General features: G+C 39.1%; 1 protein-coding gene across 6 annotated transcripts in view; it reads left to right on the forward strand.

Moving 5' to 3' along the window:
* The first annotated feature begins 1,101 nt into the window (after nt 1–1,101).
* Nucleotides 1,102–18,654, forward strand: part of CDKL5 (cyclin dependent kinase like 5) — a 132,033-nt gene continuing 114,480 nt past the window's right edge. For 3 of the 6 annotated variants that reach the window (XR_010428554.1, XM_064646711.1, XM_064646713.1), the window contains exon 1: nt 1,103–1,186. The gene's annotated coding sequence lies outside the window, so the exon portion shown is untranslated. Of the gene's footprint in view, nt 1,187–1,278; nt 1,424–1,913; nt 2,253–18,654 lie in introns of those variants that run through there. The other 3 variants (XM_064646708.1, XM_064646710.1, XM_064646709.1) reach the window with 3 other exon arrangements.

Consider the following 18,654-nt stretch of genomic DNA (forward strand, 5'->3'; position numbering starts at 1 on the left):
TGAGATGCCTGATTTTCATGCACTGCAGTGCCTTAAACTCTGTTATCTGTCTATGCAGATTTTTTTTAAGGTTTATATCCTTACAGAAAAAACATATTTTTGGTTAGTGTTAGATTAGCAATATTCAACCATTGCTGAGTTCTGTGTCCTGTTACGTCCAGTGGGCTTCATAATATCTTTCAAATTTAAATAACCATTGAAGCATACCAAGAAAACAGGAGCCAAGTTCAAGCACCCAGAACTACATTTTGCCGTGGTGCATCTGACATTCGATGTTTGCCTGAAAGTGGCTTTAGTTTTAAACTGTAATTTTAATTTGTGTGAGTGAAGCTGCAAGGTGAAAGCCTCACAGCCGCCAGCAACAGAATCTGCAAGCCCAGATTGTGGTTTTGTAAAAAAAAGGATGGAGAAATGGCTTGAGTGCTGGACGGATTTTCACCGTGTCAGGAGCTGATCTGAGGAAAAAAAAAAAAAAAGAAAGGAGTCACTGGATTTTAACATCCCCGCTGCCCTTCCCTCCACCCATCCAGCAAAAGCAGCAGCGGCGGCTCCCACGGCGCTTCTCCCGCCTCCCCGCCCCGCACTCGGGTGACTAACGGCCCTGCGTGCCGGGGGCGGGGACCGGTTTCCATGCCAAAAAAAGGGAAAAAAAAAATTAAAAAAAAATTAAAAAAAAAAAATAAAGAACGCGCCCATCCGTTCCGCGGAATCCCCCGCACGAGAAGCCACCTCCCTGTCAGGGAGGGACATATCCTTCACGGCCATGCCGTGCCGTGCCGTGCCCTGCTGCCGGGAGCTGACCTCCGCCCCTCCACCTGCGGCAGTGCCCCCCTGTCCCTCACGTCCGCGGCCGGGGCCCGGCCCGTCAGCCGCGACCCCTCCGCCCACCGCGCCCGCTGCGCCTCAACCGAACCGGCCCGGCCCGGGCGGTGCCGCGGGGGGGCGGGGACAAGAGCTGACGGCCGCCTGCTATTGGCTGAGGGGACATGGGCGTGGCCCGGGGCCGGCTGGCTGCTCTGCTACTGGCGGGAGGACACGTCAGTGCGGGCGGGGGGCGGGGCCGGCTGGGCGGTGCTGGGAGGGGCGGCGGCGGGGGCGCGGAGCGAAGCGAGGGGGCGGTGGCGGGTGGGGAGGCGCCGCCGGGCGCAGCGGGAGCAGCGGGAGCAGCGGCAGCGCCGGAGCGCAGGTAGGGGAGCCGCGTCGGGGGGGTCGCCCCGTGCCCTCCACCACCCTCACCTGTCACCGCCCGCCTGCCGGGCTCTTGCCGCTACTGCGGCGAGGCAGTCCCGCGCCTCGCCCCCTTCCCTCGGCTCCGCGTCCGTCCCCGCTGCTGCCCGGCCAGCCGCGCTTCTCTCGCCGCCCGCCCTCCCCCGATCCCGCCGGGGCCGGGCGGTGTGTGCGCCCCGCTCTGCTCCCAGCCCAGGTGCGCCCGGGGGGCCCGAGGGCGAGGCGGCGGTGCCCGGCGGGGTCTGGCGGCGGCGCGGGGTCTCGGCAGGGGCAGAGCCGGGGGTGGTTCCACGGGGGTGCCCCGGGGCGGCCGCTCGTGGGGTTCTGCCGGAGTGCCTTGTCTTGCACGAGCTCTCCCCTCTTCCTCTCTGATCCCCTCTCCCGTCTGGCTGGAAGGGCTGAGGGATTTTTTTTAAAAAAGATGCTCTTTAGATTATTATGATTTTGAGGGGAGCGTATTTCTCTGGTTTTTTTTTTTTTTTTTTTTTTTTTTTTTTTTTTGTGTTTTTTTTTTATTATTTTTTTTTGTGGTTTGTTTTTTAATCAGTCGCCCTGTTGCTGGGCTTGTGCATTGTCGGTGCCAGTTGCGAGAAAACGCACTAGTTGTTGCAAGGTAGGCAGGTGGTGATGGAGAGCAACGGAGGGGACAACACCCAGGAGGGAGGGAAGGCTGTTCCTCACCTCGAGCCGCTGGGAAGATGAGGGATGCCGGGATTCCCGTTGCTGGGCTATTCCTTGCTTCTGCTCTCAGCTTTCATCTTTTGTATTAGCCGGTGAGCAGGGAAAACACGGCTGCTGTCCTTGGAGCCATATGGAAGGGAAAAGGATTTTTTTCAAGCAGGGTTTGGTGTGTCTGCAGCAATGCCTCTTCTAGGGCTGGAAGAGCAATAAGCTCAGCTCCTATTCCATTCTCTTTATGTATGTGAGGGCTCTGCGCGCTGTTGCTGTTGCTGAACTACTCCAGGCTTGCTCTCGGAGATCCTCCTCCTGTCTGCATCGTGCACGGCCGACTATGGCTGCGGCAGGTAAATGTCTGAGGCAGCAACAGCCTGAAACTGCCATAGTGAAATTAGTAATGATCGTGCATATTTCTGTGTGCTGTGTCTTGGGTGAGGGAAGCTATTACCTGACTCGTACTCAGCAGACTTGTCAAGATGGTAATACATTAGTCACAGTCGCGTCTGAAAGACTCATTTATGGCAAATACACGTTTATTTAACAAAGCTTTGGAACGTCTCAAACGGGCTGTAAGAGAATATACAACAGAGAAGGGCTAAGAAAATCCACTGGCATACTGATAAACGCATATCACAAATGGCTGTGGGGTTCTGCAGTATTGCAGGAGAGAAGTTTAAAATTGTCCTCTTAGTTTCTTTTGTTGTTCTCATGCCTCTCTGCTGCTTTTCAGGGAGGTGTTGAGCACCACCAGCTTCCATTGTAATGAGTGATCAACTTGTATGTTGCCGATTGGTAATGGCTTCTTGGCTAGGACAGTCTACATTTCCCACTTCATTTTGCTATCTGTGCATACACTTAACTATTTTTTTCCCAGATCTCATTGTAAGTGTTTCAAATTTTAACGTTTCAGGTAGTCTGTTGGGTTTGCCTAAAAAAACCATGATCTTTAAGATTGCTCTTGTCTTAGTTTGTGTGTATATGCAGAGAGATCTGCAGTTGGAAAAAAAAATGGAAGTTTTTTATAAAATGCACTTGTGTGTAGTAGGAGCACAAAGTGCCATTTTTAATAGGTGGATTGAATAAAAGAAGTATTGGCCTTTTCTGTTGTACAGACTTAAATACTGCCTCTAGGTGTGTGGTTGTTTAAAATTTCTCTCATTTTACTCATTTGGCAATAGGAAGGAAAAAGCTCCCCCACTGTACTTCTGGAAAGATGTTCTTCAAAGAGAGGAGCTCTCTGCCTCAAGAAGCGTCTGTATTGAATGACTCTCAGGAGTTTGGCCTTGTTTGTCAGTATTTACCTGAAACTGTAGTATTTAGGGAAGTAAATCAACATTGTATCAAAATCTTTGTTGCCTGGATTTAGCTATTTAGATTTTTGTAGCATGCAGAAGAATTAGATGATATATTACAATGGGTGAAAGAACACATTTTATAGGAACAGGAAGAAAACTAAAGCTGTAGAAATGAAACATCGCAAAGAGCAAATGCAATACCATATTTTGGAAATAGATCTGTTGAATCAATTTCAACTAGTGCTTAGACCTGCAATTAAAAGCAGTTAGCATTGTTCAAAAATACTCATGTAAAAGATATTTGCATTATGCTTGATTTCAACTTAATGTTGACATTTTTAATGAATCTGATATATAATCCATAGTTGTTTCATGTTAAAGACTTTTTTCAATGTTTTAGATTTAAATTTTATTAAAGTTGAAACTAGAAATTTGTTTTGATTTGTGTCTGACTTTAAAATGAGATTCATAACAAACATGTTAGTGTTGTAGCTGATGTGCTCTGCCTTAGTTTTCAAAACTTGTGTTTTCAACATAAAGTTTCAAAACTTTGTGTTGAAACAAAGAAATTGCAGATCCATTTTTGCTGTTCTCATAGATCCTATCAGTTTAGTTTAATAATGATGGGGGAAAAATACACATTGATATTTAAGTACTGAAATGCTTACTGTAGGTCTATGTTCCTAACAAAAAACTTGAAAATAGCGATTTCATAAGCCTTCTTTACTAGTGAAGCAGCTAAAGGAAAATGTAAAAAACTGTATGGTCAGTACAGAGAGAGCTTTTCATAAAAACAGAGGTTTGGGCTAGTTTGGTGGAAACTCTTATTGAAGCACTGATCTAATTAACGTCATGTTAAAGGGTCGCTAAAAAGAAGATGGAGACTCCCTTTTACAAGGAGTCCCATGGAAACGATAAGGGGTGATGGGTACAAGTTATTCCTGGGGATATTCCAGTGAGACACAAGAGGAAAATTTTTCACAATGAGAATAGTCAGCTGTTGGAATAATCTTCCCAGGAAGCTGGTGGATTCCCCAACACTGGACACTTGTAAGGTACGTCTGGACAGGGTGCTGGGCCACCTTGTCTAGTTTGTGATTTTTCCAAGAAACATTGGGCCAGATGATCCTTGAGGTCCCTTCCAACCTGGTATTCTGTGAACCATAGTGTCAGTCTGGTTTGACACTAACAGTGGCTATTTCTATTGGAAACAGAGCAGGACCATGTGAGTGGGAGGAGAGCTAAGACTGCAAGTACAAGGTAGAATAACAGAATAATTTCTGTATGCAGAAAACACCCTCTCTATATATAACGAAAAGTCAGTTCAGTGCTGTTATAAAAATAGCTATTTATAATACTGACTATATATGGAAACCCTTGAAAACTGTTCACATGTAAGCCTTGGCTTTTAGTCTCCCTCAAACACATAACACTCAGCAGTAGAAATCTGGACAGAAAAAAACTAACCTACAGTTTTCATACATACTATTTAAGCTCTGGATAAGATATGAGTTCTTATTTATGAAAATTTTCTTGTGCTTGTATGCTTATTCTGCATAGATTGTGAACATCAGTCATGAAACAATAATGAGAGAGAACTACCTTTAAAGTGGGGATAAATGAAGTCATTGTGAACTATGTGCTCATCATGTGAAAGGAACAGGAATGCCTTATATTTGTCATAATTTCTATTTGAGAATTTTAAAGAATTTTAGCACTACTCATGAGCTAAACCTAATGACTGGATTTTTGTCTGGATTTTTACTTCAGAACATCAGCATCCTCATGTTACTTCTAACATGAGAATGATCAGTGACTTGCTATCACTAAAGACTGTATGTAATATAGTGAATAATAGAGTTTGTTTCCTGGTTCCAAATTCCATATTCTAACTATAATACTTTAGTATCTAAATGGAGGTTTGTTAGTGAATGATTATACCAGCTTTCTGCATCAGAAACAGTAAGAATTAATTTCATAAAATAAGTATTAAAACAATACATAAGTAAACTGAGGAAATCACTGTTACATCACCCTCTTACTGAGTCTATGCAGTTTCATAATATTAAATGTGGATGAAGGAAAATGTTACACTTCTAAATGTTCACAATGCTAATGTATTCAGCTTTCAATTTTTTTTTTAAATTTAGAATATGGTAATTTATTTCTTTGTCACTCTGTTAAATAAGATATTTTAGCATAGCAGAAATAGTTGTGTTAAGTATCTTGACTAAATCACAATGAAAGAACAAAATAAATTTTAAAGGTGCTACATGTCTTAAACTCTGTTGCTATAGAAATATTGCATATATTTTTTCCCTCCCTTCTCTGAAGCAGCCATGAGCATTTCATTGGAAAAGGCTAGCTTTCAGAGAACTTTCATGCCTGTTTCCTTTAGGCAAAGGAACTTTCAGAAATGAATGTGTGGGCTCTCAAGTTAGTTGTATTCAACTTCTCTGTTCATAAGAAGTTTGAGACATAAGTTATGTTCAGCTGATGTGGAGTAAAAAATAATCTATTATTGTGTCTTAAAATGAGGAAAATGCATATGGAATAGATATAGTTATTATCTGATGACTTTGTGTGGTACCTTTCTGTGACACCGAAGTGTCCAGATCTCCAGAAGCTTTTAATTCTAGCTTTAGTGCAATTAGACTTATTTTTCCAACATTACTCAGCAGAGATGTTTGTGTTCCAGTTTGGATTCAAATTTGAATTCCTAATACAAGCCTGCTGAACCTTCCTGTGTTGGAATTGCCCGTTAATGTCTTGAAAACTTATCCTTTAGTTGATTCATTTATAATGATAGGATAAATTAATTTAACACGGACACTTAGTTTGGGAAAAGAACATAGTCTTGCTGTGGGTGGCATTCACAAGAAATACTTGCCTGGCAATATTAAAGAAAAAAAAGGAGGAGGAAACCCCCCAAACCAACAAATAAAATCCTTCTGAAAAAACAAAGTGTGAATCAATTCTTAACTGAATCTTCATTATGCCAGCCACATAGAGCTCCATTGTTTTGGTGAATTGTATCACTGTCTCTGTTAATTTTTTCTGAGAGATGACTATAGTAGTACTGATGTTAACGGTAACACACTGCTTCATTCAGCTGAAAAAGAAGGGGAGGATGTGGCTACAACGTTCAGTAGAATAAAGTATTTATTTGACTATTAAGTATCAAAAAAATCTTTCTTGGAGCTTGATATGAAAACCAAACTTTTTTCAGCCCCTTCTCCCCTTTTCTTCATGATTAGGTGTCAGTCATCCTGTATTAAAAGTCATCATATATTGTAGGAACTCTGCATTTCTTAGTGAATTTGGAGAAATGGTTTACACTTACAATGATTTCTTTGTAGAACTATGTTTTGGCTGATCTCATCATCAAATTCATAGAAGTTGTGATCCTGAAATGGATTTTTAAAGTACCTATTAAATTGATAGTTATCTGGGGTAATGTCTGGAGTTTTTCAGTGGGTTTGGTTTACTTTGAGTGAGTTTAGTTAGTGCTTATGAAGTGAGCAACTCCTTGGCTGTTAAGTCTCACTTATATGTGAAGTAAGTGAGTAGCTACTTGAGTGTACATCACTTCAGTGCTTTTCAGTCTTTTCACCCTTTCTGACATAGAGAAGGTAGATCCTTCTGTTTGGCCTGCATGTGATAGTTTGGGTGATACTTTAACTTGTTAAAACAATCCGATGTCACTTGCTTTGTACTAGCAAGTGGGACTTTGTGCTTATATATATTTATCTTTAAAGTGCAGAAACTTTTGAATTGAACTTGAGAGCACAGTAAATTTGTGTTTATAAGCTTTCTACTTTTTGCTACATTTCCTAATCTTAAAGAAGGCCATATTTATTTTGTATTTTTTTGTGTAATTTGCTTCTCACAAGCTCCCTGTATTTTCTTAAGAATGTAATCAGCACTATGCTGGTGTTGGTAGAGCAGAAGGTCCAGTGTGCCCTGAGAGCTGGGGGCTCATGATGCTTGGTGGTGTGTGCTGCTCTTTTTCTCTCCTCTCCCTTTTCATCTGGACAGCATTTCCAGGTGATGGTGAAGAGGAAACTCGCATTCTGATGAGAGTCCTGTAGTAGATAAACTTCAAAGTTTGCTGGAAGGATTTGGATATTACACTCTGTTGCTCTTACAACAAATTTCAGTATGCCTGGTAAGAGTGTCTTACATGTTGCAGCATATCATGTTAATTGCAGGTTCGTCAGAGGCGTTTTCCATGAATAAGTGTAGTGTAGTTTGATTGTTCTGCTTCTTCCAAGAGGAAGTAGTGGTTTGTGGTTTTGATTTTTTTTTTTCTTGTAGGCTGCATTTTTGGCTCTTATCTTAAATATTAATAGCAAAATTGAGGTGCATGGAAGGTGGGGACATGTCATAGCTTTTCATGAAGCTCCTCTTGTCAGACCTACTACACTTGTTCTAAATTCCTGTTAACCTGCTGTGTTCAGTAAAACTTTACAGTAGCTGAAAACAAATTGCAGGAAAAGTTTTCTGGTTTTTATTTTGAGCACTTGGCATCATTTTGTTTATTCCCTGGAGTCACTTAAGCCTTCTCTACAAATATTTGTGCACATGTAATAAGTTAAACATGTTTAACTTCAGTTGTATTGCTTATGAAGAAGTGTATGCAGTATTGGGGCCCATCTTACCATATGTGACCCCCTTCAGAGGTGAAGAAATCTTAAAACTGTCAAAGCATACAGCACCTCATATAGTATAGGAAATTGTTTTTAACCTCACATTTTAATTGATGTTTCAAATTCATATTGTTCTAAATAGTTGGTAGACATATTGGCAACTCCTGAGTGTTTTCTGTATTGTTAGAATTTACTCTAGGGAGGTAAAATGGGAGTTGGGTATAGGTTTATAATACCTTAAAACAAGTTTGCTTTTAATGTTATGTACGTATGAAATAAAAATAGTTTATATTACTTATGTGTAATTTAACAGTTAAAGCTGTTTATTAGTCAAAGAGTAAGCAATTGTCGTAGCAGTGACAAGTAAATGTTACTACTTTTCAGATGTGAACTTCAGAACTTCTTTTAATTATGACCTTTTTTATCGCAAGATGGGTGTTTGCTGAAATGATGCTGAATCTATTAGTAAATATAGAATATGCCTTCTTCAACTTTCTACTGCTGTTTTTAATAGGATTGCATGGGGTATTTTGAAGTGATAATTGACATGAGGGATGGAAGAGGGCCCTCAGGAGATTTTCTAGTTAGACCTTGTGCTTAAAAGCTGTATTTTCCTAAAATTATGTTTATTTCTAAAATGTCACTACGAAGAAGTTGTGTAAAATGAAATTATTCTTCTCTTTCCAGGGAATGCACACACTTCCCTGCTCAACTCGTCTTAATGACACTGTTGCATTATTTTCTTTTGAGCACTTCAAAAGAGAATTCCAAATAAAAGCGAGCAAATATCTTTGCAAGCAGGTGTTTTTTTCCCTCTCCTTTTGCCTATGATCTCCCTGCGTTTTTGTTTGTACTTTTAATCTACCACATCCACAATGTTGCCATCTTGTTGTTTGCTTAACCTCTGCAAAAATGCTTCCAGTCTTCCTTGCCTTGCATGTTGGACAAGGGCGGAGTATCCCCAAATCCACCACTCCAGACATGTACACATGGTATGCTGTTATCTACCTACATTTGTAAGCTTTTAAAAAAACCCCAAAGAAACCTCCAACCCCCCTCACCTTAACTAATCCTTTTATGAAAACACCTACAATGAGTCTGTGCTTGCTTCAGAAGTTTCATGCTTTAAAAACTTGAGTCTACCTTATGGACCTCTTCACACTTTCCTGATCCATCTGTTCATCTAGCACAGCTTCTTCTCTATCCCTTCACACAATCTTAGGCTGTTGAGATGCAAGACGCCTTTGCAGATCCTTTAATTGGTAGTAGTCTTTATTTTTACTCCTTTACATCTTTTTGTATTTCTTTAAAAACAAAACAAAACCAAAAATCACAAAAAAAAAAAAAAGCGGCAACCCCAAACCCCCTCCCCCCAAAAAGTTTGTGTTTTCTTTCTCCTTTCCTTGCCAGCATTATTATTATGAAGGATGGTTTAAATTGCATGCCATTATAATTTTTTTTATGCAACCATTCTTTTTCTACTTAACTGTGAAATCTTGTTTGGGTACAGCTTGTGTTTGAAGACAGTTATTTATGGAGTGCTGTAGCTGTACATCATGAGGCACAGTCAGTAATGTGTTGATCTGGGAAGTCTATAGACCAAAGCTACTACTTTATGCAGTACAGCCTATTATAAAACAGAAAACCTTGAAGTGGGGAATGGCCAGTACTGATGAAATGCTTTGTGGAACAGGTGGGACTTCAAAGTTTTATTTTAGTTTGAGGGAAGGTTGCTTATGCAATTGTCCCATCTGTCCAACCATCTGTCCATTAGCCTGTCCTCCCACCCTGCCAGTAACTTCTGAACCACTTGCCTAATTCCTCGTCGACTTTGGCAGAGGGGCAGCGTTCTCCAGCCCTGTTGCACACATATACAGGTCTTACAGAAACAGGCAGATGGTTAGACGAGAGACTGAGCAAAGAACAGGGGGAACCCTGGTCTGTGTCTCTGTGGTTGGCCTGTAGTAATAGCCATTATGGCATTTGCTGCCTCTTGCCAGGCTGGTGTGCAAAGGGAAGGTAGTTTGGAAAGCAGGACAGTCACGAAGCTGATGCAGTAGGTTATTGCAGTGTGCATGATGGGAGGGATGTCACAGGGGCAATAATTTGGGGATGTTATTCTGGGTAGGAAGTAAGGTTATTCTCATGGGTACAGAATTACTGTGGGAGACCTGTTTGACAGTGTAACTTAATTTCCCATCTTTAAAGGAATTGGGGAAAGTGCTGCTCAACTCAGACGTATTATAAAGAGCAAGGAAGAATTGGTGGCATAGAAAACATCATCTGATGTACGTGGGTAAGGGGTTGTGCATATCCTGCAAAGTCAGTGACAGAAATATGAGCTCGATGAAGGAAGAAGACTGTCAGCCATCCAGGAGGAACTTCAAACATAGAACCTCATATATAGAAAGGAGGGGGTTTGGAGAGAAAAGAGGTGCTGTAGAAGAGCAAATCAAATTGAAATCATTGAAGTGTTTCTTGAAAAACTTGGAGGGCTGAAATGTTATTTTTCAGCTTAGGATTTAAAGAATTCTGTGGCTTCAACACGAATGGGTTTCTTGACTCTTTAGAAACCGTACTATTGCTATAAATAAAAACAGCTTTCAGTATGAAGGTGACAGTGTGGGATGCCCATGATAATAGTAACAAAACAGTATTTTCAGAAGGTGAACCGTGACTCTGCTTTTCCTAATCAAATAGCTATTCCTGTCATTTGGGGATCATTAAATCAGTTTCATTAAATTCCATACACATTGACATTTTAGTTACGTAAGGCTCTGTGGGTGAACAACATATCGGAAAAAAAAACAACCCACAAAAACAAGACATGGCCTTCTGTCTATTAACCTAGTTGTTTTTCAGTTACTTCTGCTGACTCAATAATATGATGTGATGTAACTCACAGAAAAAAAAATCTGTGTATATTTGTAATTAATGTATTTGAAACTCAAGATTGTTTTAACTGTAAGTTTGGATGCTGGGAGATGTCTATATAAGTCACCATAAAATACAGTGACTAAAATTGTGTTGCAAATAATATGTAGGGATGAGGAGAGATAGGAAGATACTTGTATTAAGGTCAAAGTCTGCTTGCCTTTGATGATACAAAATACTGAACAGCCCTGGGAAGCTAGGAGGCCTATCCTGTATTTTTCCACACCCGTAAAATGGGTGACCTTTTGTTTGACTGTTCCAGTTATAGTCACTTAAAATAACATTTGAGCTATTGTTGGCTATTTCACTGAAAATGGAAGGCAGATCAAGCTTGTTAGCTTTCTGCTCTTCAAAGTAATTAACAAAGAGGAGGCATGCTGTCCTTAAAGAATTAGTCTACACAAAGCTTCAGTGCTAGTGAGAAGAGATTGTTCAATTGCAGAAAAAATAAATGAACAGTTTAACACTAGTAAACATACTTTCGCACTTTAAATCAATGGATATTTTTTTAAAATACTAGTTCTTACACTTTTTTATTTTCTAATATTTTTAAAGAATTTATTAATAATAGTTGTAACTTTCACTTTGTGACTATCAAACTATTTTGGAATTTTTCTTCCATTGTTTTCTTGCTCACTTCCTGATATTGAGTTTTATTTTTGATCTCTGTTACTTGTGAAGTACAGCAACAGTTACAACAAATCAGTTCCCACCAAAATGCACAAATTGCCAGTCCTGTGCACCCATAGCATCCAAAGGCATTCATGCCCCCAAATCTGGGGAGTGACTTCTAGTATTAAATGTGCAAGGGTGGTGGTGTAGGGCATGAAAATTAGCGTGTGTTTTTATACTGTCCAGTCTCAAGGGTAAGGGCTGTATGATGGGATCTACAACCTAATTTGTGCTTATGGAAGTTGCTGTACAGGTAAATGACCACTTCCAGTTTCTCCCACCTGTTGTGAGTCTAACTAATGGAAAGTATGGTGTCTTTCCTATCCTTACAGCTGGTTTTGCATACAATGCTGAGAATGAAACAGTGGAAGCTGGGTTGCAGTAGTGGAATGGCAGCAGGCATGAAAGCCAGACTATTTCGTTGAGCATATTTACACATTTTTTTATCTGCTGTGGAGCCCTGACATTGGAAGACCCGTGTGTTGGGTCTTAGGGAAGACTCTGTGCCTTATGCTGGGCTATCTGATTGAGAAGTGTTTGAGAGGATATTTAAATAAATATTTAAATTGGGGATCTGCAGATTCAGTTTTATTTAAAGAGTGGGATTTGACAGCTCTGTATGTAGCATATATATTTGTGCAACATTAACTTACTTTTTTTTTTAACCTGTGAAGCTGAATTAATAGGGTTTTATTTGAGGTGCAATGATCTATAAAGATTAAAATGGACCTCTAGAATCAATTACATTTGTAATTTGGTTATTTTTTCCTAACTTCCTTTTACTTGTCTAATAGACTTTGCCATTTTATTGGGGAACTGCAGGGCAGATTAAATTACATATGGCAGATTGTGGTGGTAAAGTTCCTCTGCTGTAAATCAGAAATAAATTTGAACGTGATGTGAATTGCTTAATGCCTGCAAATGCGTGCTAGTTACGTAGAACAGATTTTCGGCATGATACCACAGCAGAAGTGGCATCATAGTATGCTTTATCCTGAAGTTTGAATCTGGAAGGAAAGTAACAAAAGCTGAGATTGTTTTTAACATGTGATTACACCTGCACATTACAAGCTGCTTTTGTCTAGTTACATTTTGCAAGCAGAAACACAAGAATATTACTGTAGCGTAGTATGTGCTGATGTTTAGGTTCTGTAGGGCCAGGGGTAGAAGAGTAAATAATGCTGAGCACCTAAGTATTTGTAGGCTACAGGATTTTCTGTGATGTGTGCTTTAAGATCGACTCTATGAGTACAAAAATATGCATAATATACCATTAATGCTCTACAGTTTCATTATAAATCAAACTGTTAAATTGTTTGTTACAAAGTCAGATTATTTTAAATTACAAAATACCTTCATGGCATATGTAAGAAACAGAGAAAATAATACTATCCTAACAGCTCATATTCTCCTGATAATTTTTTTTTTAGAAAACTGAAAGTGCTTATACAAAGGCCACAGATTATATTGAAAAATTTTGTCCTTTAAATATGCCTCTGAAATACTTGAACTGAAAAGAAATTATCCAAAAGGTATATGGATTACTGGAATACGAAGGGAAGTGTTTTTATATAGTTTTTTAGAAAGTACTCTTATGGAATATGCACAAACTGTATTTTTTCCTAGTAATTCTTTCAGTTTGATAACTCTTTTTCCATTTTCTTTGATTAAATGAAGACAAGTAGACATTCTTTTTTGAACGTGGTTCCATAACAATACAGAATAATGTATGTTGTATTTATCGCTTTTATTATAACTCATTAAGATGCTTTCTGATAATTCCACCTGAAGGAAAATAATACTGCCATTTAATTAATAGCAAAACCAAATCACTGGCAGAGGAGAAACAGCTCAGTGTAATAAAAAAAAAAAAATAAAAGCAAGGGTTGATCAGTTGCACTGCAGTACCTAAGAGAAATGTAATCTTCCTGAAGGAGAAACACAGATGTGATTGGAGTGCTAAAAAAATAGTGGAATATAAGTCAAGGTAGCAACTGGACTGAATTCCAGGTGAGTAAGAGTTCTAGGGTGCAGCCATTGACTAAGACTTATTTTGGTTCATTACTATGCTTCTAAAATACTGTAAACAGGGCATACCTGAGTTAAAATCTAACCACTGTTAAACATACATCCTTATGACCCTTCCCTTTCTCAACAGAGAGATTAGATGAAAACAGGACTTAGTCTTTGGGAAGTGTGAAACAGATTAGTGAAACTGTCAGGTAATTAAGAGTTACTTACCAGCATTTGTTATATGATGAAAGCTGTATCTTTTCTATCAGCACTTTTGAGAGCCAGTTTTTGCAAACAAATAGTCTGAGCTTTTTGTATAAAGGTCTTCTAAGACTGTGGGACATAATAAATTACCCTCAAGCCTTCAAGGAGTTTAGGAAGTAAAGCATTGTGTACCATGGTATAAAGGGCTATGACCAATTGTTCAAAGTTATTAAGTGGAGTAAATAAAATATACTAAATTTACTAACAGTGGAAAAAATAAAAATCTGTACTGTATAAGGAGTTGTGCTGAGCATGACCTGAAGTTCCATGAATGGGCCTACTTAATTGCCTTATTTTGAATGTCTTCCTTTAAAAGGTTTGTGAAACAAGGTGGATAAATACGAATTGGAGCAAAGTTTGAGAAAACAGAAATCTGTAGCATGCTTATGCCTATTGGTAGAAACGTTGAACATTCTGGGCTGTATCTGAACTTGCTATGTCATTTTCATCATTGTTGCTTGGCTCTGTTCAGGGTGGTGCCTTTGTTCTTTCATTCCCCACTATTCATATGCTGTTGCTTATACAATTTTAAGGTTAAAAAGTGGTCAGTGTTTTCTTTGGCACTTACTTATAATGATTATTTTAGTTAAAGAGTGTAATCATCAAGTAGCTTTTTGCAAAATAAACAACATAATTCCCCCTAATTATATGGTAATACTATAAACTGTCCTTGTATGTATCTCTTGCAGTAGAGGCACAACTTAATGGCATCAGAGCTGGGGATTGTAAACAGCAAAAGTTTTCATCTGTTTGACTTGTACCAGAAGGCAGAGCTTAAGTGGAAAGGAGTTTTGCTGGTGCATATACTGAGGTGACATTTTACATAGATTTTATAGCTTTGTCAGTGACATGAGATGGGATGTTCTGAGCACACCTCATTGTCCCTGCTCCTATCTCTGTGTACAGGAAGTTGTTTGGAACTCCTTAATTTTCTTGGTTTGGATTGTAGAGTTCCTGGCTCAGCATTTGAAATTACTGAATAGAAACCAGACCTAAAAAGTTTCCCTAGGTTGTAGACTGCTTTTAAGATAGAATACTGAAGTGTGCTGAGCTCTTTTGTTTAGTGATAATTGTAATTTCTCCCTACAAGTGCCAGTAATATGTTCTCCCTACAAGTGCCAGTAATATGTTCCTCACTGTTTTGTCCATTTGTATTAAAGAAATGAAAGTTATTCAACTGCATAATGCATATGTTCTTTTAACTGGGACACAAAACCCCACTATGATCTCAATAATATTTTTCTCTTGAAGACTAAAGGCCTGGTAGTAATTAACTCATAGTTACATAAACTTTACATTTCTCGTTTTGCAGTTCAGTTGTACTCTTGTAAAAATAAAGAAAATAAAAAGCAATATTTGATGAATGAAGTGATAGAATGTGGAAGTACCAAGAGGGGAAGCATTGAAGCATTGCTTGTGAGATTGGGGGAGGAGGGGGGAGTGTATTGCTATAGCACATCTATAAACACATTTTACAAATACGGTGATTCAGAAACAGCAGGCTAATTTGCTTTTTCAACAGGGGGAAACACACCTTTAATGAGATCTGCTCTCCTACTCTGTTTCTTAATCTCTGTTTCTAGGTTTTTCCAGTGTGGGTTATTCTGTTTAGAAGGCTTTTACAGTTCTGAAATGTTTGGGGGGAACTTCTGCAAATGTTGCAGTAAATTAGGGGGAAAAAAATCGTGGTTGGGAAAAAATCCTTGTGAAATATCAAGATCAACACTTCTGTGGGCTTTTTAGCATTTAAGAACTTCATGTTTAGATGCCAGTTGTGTGCTGTGTTAAATGGAAATAGGAAAAAGTCAGTCTGCACTGCATTTGCATTCATTTTCACTAGAGGAAAAGAAAGTGGTTTTGGTTTTGTCTTACATTGCCCACTTTTCTTTACCAAACAGAGTTTTGAAGTTGCTTCAACTGAAGTATTAAGAAAGCATCTTTTGAAAATTATGGTGAACTATGTTTTATCAATTAAACAAAACAAAAAAAAAAGGACTGAAATGAATTAGTTGTCTTTTATTCCTACTGGTGTTGTAATAGTTACCTCTAGATATTTAAAATGCAGTCCAATTTTGACGAATAAAAAACTTTAACCTTACTATTTTTTTGATAATGGTGACAGCAATAAAATGAAATGCTGAACTGAAACTATTCCCCAAAGTCTTATTTCCTATCAAATATCCCAGAAAATACACAATGATGCAAGATGTCTATCCCAAATTAACTGAAAAAGCTGATGCTTATTTTGTTGTTTCAGATAAGACAATAATGCCTTAATCAGGTACTCTGAAAGAAGGGAACATGCAAGAAATTATTCACCTCTAGAAGACTGATACCTATATGTAAAATTGACACTACTTGCCAGGCTCTGCTAGTGGGTAGGAGGTGTAGGAAATTCTACTTTGTTAGTCATCTTCTACATATTTAAGTTCTGTTGTTATTCTGCTGCACTTCCCTGTGTCTAACATCTTAATATATGGTGGAAATAATGAAATTGCTATTAGCAGTCTTTGAAATTTATTGATTTTTATAAAGGTGTGTTTTATAAGTGGAACTCATACACATATGAACTCTGAGTTTGTATTACTTACCTGAGAATAAAAATTCACTGTTACTGCCTGTAGGGTTTGTTTTGCAGCATAAGATCATGTGACAGTGTCTTCAGTATTAGTGCTTTATCAGTTTTTCTGCAACTGGATCCGCATAACACTTGTTCACACTGCATATTTATGGCAGATACAAGATGTTATTTAGGATCAAGTCTTTTTACAAGGCATTTTATTTGGTGGTGAATAGTGTTAGTCACATGTTTGTGTGCTAATCAATGGAGATAGATTGAAGGAGATCAGAAAATATTGAGTGGTAGCTTCATATTGTTCTGTGTTTTTGTATCATTAAAAGCATTAAAGAAATGCTTTTAAACCAGAAATAATAAGTGTTGCTTCTTTTTCAGGAAGACTTTCATATGTTTTGCTTACAATTTCTAAATATAAAACTATTTCTAAAAATGGAAATTAAAAAAAAACTAATTACAACTCTTAATGAGTGTTGAGTTGGATGAATGAAGTAATCTAAAATTCCTGAAGTACTGAAAACACCCTATTCATTCTAATTCCATTTAAACTGCTTAAATAAATGGAGAGACAACGAAGAAATATGACTGTTGCTATGTACTAACTTGGGGTTAGTGGTCAGGATTCCTTACTTAAACGGGTTATGACACTTAATAACTATTAGACCAGTATTACAGTAGTGTATTTTAAAAGAAAAAGGTCAAAAGGTAGTACTGTTTTTTGGATGTCACAAATCTGCAGAAAACCAAAGGCATAAGCAGATAAGGGTTGTTCTGTTTTGTAAATAAACTTAAATGAGAATTTCACAATATTAAAATCTGTAGAATTTTGGAACAACTGAGAGGAAGAGAGGGAATTCTTAGAATCATAAAATGTCCTGAGTTGGAAGGGACCCACAAGGATCAAGTCCAACTTCTGGCCCCGCACAGGACACCCAAAGAGTCACACCATGTGCCTGAGACCATTGTCCAAATGCTTACTGAACTCTGTCAGGCTTGGTGCTGTGACCACTTCCCTGGGGAGCCTGTTCCATTGCCCAGCCACCCTCTGGGTGAAGAATCTTTCTCTAATATCCAATCTAAACCTCCCTTGACACAACTTAAGGCCATTCCCTTGGGTCCTGTCACTGAGAAGAGATCAGTGTCTACCCCTCCTCTTCCCCTCACAAGGAAGTTGTAACTGCAATGAGGTCTCCCCTCGGTCTCCTCCAGGCAGAACAGACCAAGTGCCCTTAGCCCCTTCTCATACGGCTTCCCCTCCAGGCCCTTCACCATCTTTGTTGCCTTCCTTTGGACGCTCTCTAATAGCTGAGTATCTTTCTTATATTGTGATGCCTAAAACTGCACACAATATTCAAGGTGAGGCCTCACCAGCGCAGAGCAGAGCAGGACAATCCCCTCCCTTGTCCGGCTGGCGATGCTTTGCCTGATGCCCCCCAGGACATGGTTGGCCCTCCTGGCTGCCAGGGCACTGCTGACTCATATTCAACTTGCCATTGGTTAGGACTCCCAGGTTCCTTTCCAAGGTACTGCCCTCAGTCTTCTCCTTCCCCAGTCTGTACATCAGGGGTTGCCCCATTCCAGGTGCAGAATCTGGCACTTTCCCTTGTTAAACTTCATATGGTTGGTGATTGCCCAGCCCTTTGATTTGTTCAGATCTCTCTGCAGGACCTCTCACCTTTGAGGGAGTCAACGACTCCTCCCAATTTTGTATTATCAGCAAACTTACTTAGTATACCTTCAAATATAGATGCAATAGACATGCTATTTTCCCTTCTCTCCCTGCCCTCTTCATCTCCCTTTTTGAAGTTAAAGTTCAAATTCATCAATATAGCTGCATTGCTGCACTTAACTGACTAGTTAAATGAGAAAAATCACTCCTGACTAGATGAAGACAGATAACACAGATAAGCTATGGCTACAACTATAACTTAATAATTTTTGAAATTTCTAGGTTCCCGTGTTCTTTTTGACAGATACCACTTAGCACTGTTGTTGATATTCAGTGAAAGTATCTGAAGACAGGGTAGTCTATGACTATTACTAGTCTAGACATGGAATGCTTAATTGTTCTATGCTTTGGGTGAGCTATTGTAGGTGAAAAATCCTTTAGCCCGTAGTTACTTCCTCTGGGATCCTGACCTTTTCTGTTGACGTATACCCCCTTTAGGTCCTTCAAATAAGGTACATGCTTTGTGACCTTTTAGTAATGAATGTGACATTTTTAGAAAAAAAATATTTTGAACATAGGACTGAAATATTATTGTCTGTTTCAATTTACTGTTGTGATTCTTGATTAGCTAAGGCAGTTTGGTTTTTAGCTTGTTCTGTTATGTAGAGCTATATTCTT

This window comes from Pseudopipra pipra, chromosome 2 (assembly GCF_036250125.1).
Source record: "Pseudopipra pipra isolate bDixPip1 chromosome 2, bDixPip1.hap1, whole genome shotgun sequence".
Taxonomy (NCBI): Eukaryota; Metazoa; Chordata; class Aves; order Passeriformes; family Pipridae; genus Pseudopipra; species Pseudopipra pipra.